The 5958-nt window shown below is 36.0% G+C and overlaps 1 long non-coding RNA gene across 1 annotated transcript; it reads right to left on the reverse strand.

Annotated features, from left to right (window-relative positions):
- Positions 1-246: 246 nt before the first annotated feature.
- LOC147507839 (uncharacterized) lies at positions 247-2525 on the reverse strand. Its single transcript, XR_015217814.1, has 2 exons — positions 2016-2525; positions 247-692 (listed from the first exon to the last, which is right to left on the reverse strand). It is a non-coding gene; the product is annotated as an uncharacterized LOC147507839 (long non-coding RNA).
- Between the last annotated feature and the right edge of the window lie 3433 nt (positions 2526-5958).

Raw genomic sequence — 5958 nt, forward strand, 5'->3', positions numbered from 1 at the left:
GGCATACAATATACTATTGGCATTTGGATCTATGTTTCTTTCTTTTCATAAACAATCTCCTAACACCAATCACCAAAATGAAGAATTGCCAAAGTAAAATTTTTTTTATGAAAAGAAAGAAACAATCTCTTAACACCAATCACCAACATGAAGAATTGCCAAAGTAAATTTTTTATCGAAAAAAAAAATTACTTTGGCCAAAAACTGATTCTGTGAAATATAATACTGGGATACCTGTGACATCAATTTGTATCAAAATTACTAATTTACTGATAACACACATCAATTTGTATCAAAATTACTAATTTACTGATAACACACAAGCACTGCACAGTACACACACAAAAAGCAATACAGCTAGAGATCAACTATGTTTTTTTTGCTAACCGGGTGTCCGGGCCAGCTTTCGCGCACCTTGACTAATCCCGGGCCCTGATTGGACCGGTACTGCCTCGCCAGTGGACTTGAGGAGAATCAAACTAGTGACCATTGGAGAGCAAACCCGAGGCCAAACCAGTTGTGCTACCCCTCAAGGTTAACTATTGCTTCATACAAAAGGATTACCATGATCAACACAAAAAATAAGTGGACACAATTGAATATTCTGAGCATCCATAATATCTTCCAATATGAAGCTTCTGCAGTTGTTTGAAAGTGACCAGTTATACTGTTTCTTCTTCCATCTACAGTGTCTGCACTTCTTCAAGTACAAATACAGTTATCACTCAATGCTTACATATTACAAAAATAATTCAAGATTTTTTGATGGAATGACGATGATCTTATGAATATAACTATATTTCAGTTAGATTCTTATGTATTTATAGATATAAAAATTACTATTCTTAAGACAGGTATCGATAAGAAGTAGTGTTCTTCGTCAAAAATAACAATAAGAGACATCCCTATCAGTGGACATTGCTTTCTTGGAAGCATTCATGGTAAGAAGAGTATCGTAAACCTAATATTTATAAGATAAAATACTAGTCTTATATCCTTCCCGAAACTAACATATAATAGATAAACTTTCACAAGAATAAAGGAAGAGAATCGTAAGAAAGGGGGTTAGATGCATATATAATAGCTATTAAGTAAAATAAGCAAACTGTATTAAATAGAAAGCATTTTCTAGCTTCATCCTTGGGAGAGGATTAATAACTAAGAAACCACAAAATAATTTGTATATAATTAACCAGAAAAATCATTTGACAGTGCCCTTTATACCTAGTTCCAAAGTCTATATACCAGCAGACGACCTTGTACAAAAAAAACCCTATTTGGTCATTAACTTAGTATTGATATTAAGATCGATCTGAGGTATTTCAAGCTTTCAACATCACAAAATAGGGAAGTTAAGGTCAATCCTCATAAATAACTAACCAATTCAAAAGAGAATCATATACACAAACTTTAGCATCACCCAATTTAAAGGTGAATTATTCCTATATATACCCAACCATAAATGCAAGCAACAAGAAAAATTATATCGAAAAAAAAATAACATCGATAGATTTATTCGTCCATGAACTCCATGATCGTTCAACGCATTATACCATAGATCAATACATGATTAAAATCGAGTATGTACACTGTAAACTATAGTCTAGCGGTCTAGCCCACCCACCCTAAGCTAGACTGAATTATATCAAACGTGGACCACTTAATAACTGAAGAATTATTATTTCACCAACGCTAACTTATAAGTAGGAAAACCTGTCGATCTGTAAACATTTACCAATTAATCACATCAAACAGAAACCAAAAGCACAATTGAAAAGCAGATGAAAGATCTAAAGGATTTAAAAAGATAAGTAACAAGCACATATAAATCTGTCAATAATAATGAAGCTAGAACCAGCACAGCAAAATTAAATATGTTTATAAATCAATCTAAACTAAGCTACCTGCATTTTGCAAAAAAGTTAAAGTGGTATTCACGAATTATAACACAAACCTAAAAAAAATGAAAGTACAAACAAAATTGAATAAATCTTATAGATCCATCAATCAAGTACCTGTAGAAAAGCAGAGCCTCCAACAGAAGCATCATCAGCATATATCCAAAAATAATTAACTTGAAATGACAAATGAAAAAACACAAACACACCATGAAAATAGAGACTGATCTACATCTCAAAAAAGTGAATTCCAAGATACAGCAATCACAAGATCTTAATCAGATCCTTTCTGTAGTTTCCCACAGCTTTATTGAACCGCAAAAGCAACCCTCCCACCATGTAAAAGAATCCCTTCATTAGGATATGAATTCACCATGCAGTTCAAGAAAGCTGTGGAAGATTACAAAGAGAATCATTTGTACACACCCGAAAAGAGAGAGATCTAAGCCAACAGCAGCATAAGAAAGAGATAACAAAATGGACAAGAGTTGTTGGTATGTATGACTGTATGAGTGTTGGTATATGAGGGGAAGAAAGGAACAAGTATTTATAGGAGAATGGAGAAGGTTTTTTACTCCAATCCCAAGAAGAATATTAGACACAGCCTTTTTTTCCAAAACTCTTTAAAAAGAGCTGACAACTTTTAGTCATTAAAAACCCTAAAAGTCCATCAAATCAATGGCTTTGATTCAAAAGCTTCCGCATCCAATGGTTGCATGTAACCTAAAGAGGGGTACATTAGTGGGACCCACAAAAGATAAGTCCAAAATAGTAAAAAAAGAGAGCACCAACATGACCCTACCTACCACTAAACCCTAAAATTATAACGAAATTAAACACTAAATTACAATTTCGAAATTTCGAAAGTTGTTTAACACTTTAACTGTCACATGCGGGCATGTGAAACTATGGCCCACCATTGGAGCGTGTGAATGACATAGAGTCCCGATTTTCCCGGATTGGGGTCGAGTTGTCGGGTTTGTTTAGCAGACATTTTCTACTTGTACGATGTGTGAAGGGTGCGCATCTTAAGAATCAAGCACACACCCACACTTGATCAGCTTTGTTAGTGGGTGCAGTGTTTAAAAGGTTTTTATTTGGAGCTGGCAAAGACTCATAGGTTTTGATTATTAGCTCTTTTTTATTGTCTAAGTTTACTGACATGCTATACAGGTTGGAAGGGGTATGTCTTATTTGTTTAAAAACAACATTTTCGTACTACTATTTGCTTTACAACTTGTTTGCATTCTTTACTTCCCAGGCCATGTTGCATAATTTTTTGTTTCTTTGCTTGATAGTGATTAGTATATGCTATTCGGATCGTTTTCGTGAAGGTGCATTTTGTTGTACACAAAATAACCAAGTTAACTTACATTTGTTTTTATTGACCTAGCACCATCAAAAAAACAAATATTGACCTAGCTATTTAGTACGATTAATCGATTTTATTACTATAACTAGGGTTTTGTCAATCTGTTCTTAATTAATATTAATTAAGTAGGGAAGTTAAAATCTGAAAAATGTACGTTAAGTTAAAGTTAGTTTTGTCAATCACTGGTAACCTATTGCAACCTCTTATTGTCTTTACCCTCAAAGACCCAACATCTTTTCCTTCTCAAACACCAATCAATTTCAAAACAGATTTAAAATTGTCAAGTCCTTAACAACAAACACAATTAAAAAGGTTGATTTCAATTTAAAAAAACACAATTACATTAATTAAAAGACGCATAGAATATATACGTTTTGAAATTTCAGTTACAAGTTTCCTCTTCATCATTCTTCTCTTTCCGCCCGCCACCGCCTATTTCGAGCCTTCTCCAAGAAATTTTGGATCGTACGTGCCTTTAATTTCTTAGTTTCTTCGGCATGAAGCTCCGGTTGTTAGTCTGTGAACTGTTCTTGAGGTAAATAAACTTTAAAATTTGATACTCTGAAGTATATGTGTGTGGATGATCTATGGGAGTGTATCCGATTTGTGATAGGGAAATTCTTAAATAAGTGCAAGACCCTTCAAAATATATTCTGCTTATTGCATTTGTTGTATTTAATCCATAACTTAATTCCTTGGTGGCTGAGTAAATTGGTCGGGGAAGAAGACAATTCCTTTGGGGATACAGATTTTTGGGTAATGTGGACACAAATTTTCGGATTAATACATGGGAGGTTGTTCTTTGTTAGCAAGTTCCATTTGTGCCAGACGACCTAGCTAGGCCGCATTACCTTAACCCAAATGACTTGGTGGTGTCGCCCTAAGCCATTCCTGCAAACTTAATAAACGGTGAGTTCATGCCGTTTGGTTTGGTATATATATATATATACCACGACTAGCTAGAGAGGTTGGTTAAAGCTGTTGGGAGATTTCACTAGGAAGACACACCTCAATCTAGTTACTTTCAAACCCAAATGACTTCAATTTGGAGATCACACCAAGAAAGTCACCCACCCAAGACTTTGGTAGTTATCACAACAAACTCAACAAAGCAAAACCACTAATTTATCATCATAATTCATAGCAAACAATAAATATGGAAGTAAATACAAAGAGACATAAGATTTAAGGTGGTTCGGTAAATATTACCTACGTTCACACAAGCAGTGCCGGCTTGTCCTTTATGTAAAAAAAGCAACCGCCTAAGGCCTCACTTTGAAAAAGGCCTCGTAAATTGCCTGATTTGTTGGGAAATCCCAAAGTTTACCTTAAAAATAGGTTTTAATTTCGATTATATCATAAAACCCAAAATAAATTTCTAAAACTAAGACTCTAAACATGTAAATCCCTTCCTTAAAAATAGGCCTCCACACGAATCATTGGGGAAAGCAAACTTAGAAAATAGGCCTCAATTCTTAGTTTCTTACTGCTTATATACTAATTTTTTTTATTAAATTTTTGAGAAAAAAGGCCTCCATATATGAAATCCGCCTTAGGACACACTTTGGGTTGAGCCGGCCCTGCACACAAGAGCCGAGTTTCCTTTATAGTAAAGATTGGAGAGTTTACAAGAGTCAACTAGAATCAAGAACAAGAAGCCTCACTCAAACCCTAACTCAATAGAGCTCCCACAATTCCCATGAAATGAATCTCTCAAAAGTTATCTCAAAAGTTGAGAAATTGGGCTTTGGGCTGAAATTTCATCAACTGTCGAAATTCCGAAATAAGGTGGAGCACGGGCGCGCCTTTGACAAGGCATAGTGGAGCGTGTGCACACCTTCTACGTTTCCAACTTCCAGTAACATGAGAGTGTGCGCCCCTTGGTCCTTGCTATAATTGAGCACGTGCACGCCCTCTTCTCTGAGTGAAAACGTACTGAAGACACATGGTCAGACACCGGAGCAAAGCTCGACGGTTCCATAACCTAACAATCTCCCACTTTGAACCTTCGAGATTCTACATGCCCATCACATCTCAATTGTAACAACTCAATCCAAATCCAATTTACTAATGAAACACTCGGCTCATCCAACGTGGTCTTCAAGCAAGAAGACCGACAAAGTTGAACACTTCAACTTCATCTTCACAACACCCCTACCATGACATAGACATGTCTCTGTGGTACTCCATGAATAACACAATATCCGTTTCACCGCTTCCCAATGATGTTTGCCAAGGTTAGCCATAAACCTCCAAGCAACACCCACTGCATGGGATATATCCGGGTGCGTGCAAACCATGTACCATATATCGCCTAGGGTTTGTTGGAAACCATGTAAGCTCTTTCTCAGCTTGCGCACCATATTTTCAAACCCAACAGTTATCGTGTGTAAATCTCCTCAACATGGTCACAATGGAGGTGAGCAATTTTCATATCTGACTGCTTAAGATTTAAACATTCCGCTACAACAATACTAAATACTGACTAAAAAGTATTTGGGAAGAATATAATTTCCATATATCTCTTAGAACCATCATGTTCCTTCTTGACTCGATACACCCATTTGCTATGTAAAGTTATGTCCTTGGGTACTTTGGCCAACTCCCAAGTGACACTAGAGACAAGGGACTTCGTCTCATCACACATAACAAGCTCCCACTTGCTAGTATCACCAACCTCCAATGCCG

The sequence above is a fragment of the Coptis chinensis genome, chromosome 3, assembly GCF_015680905.1.
Source record: "Coptis chinensis isolate HL-2020 chromosome 3, ASM1568090v1, whole genome shotgun sequence".
Classification (NCBI taxonomy): Eukaryota; Viridiplantae; Streptophyta; class Magnoliopsida; order Ranunculales; family Ranunculaceae; genus Coptis; species Coptis chinensis.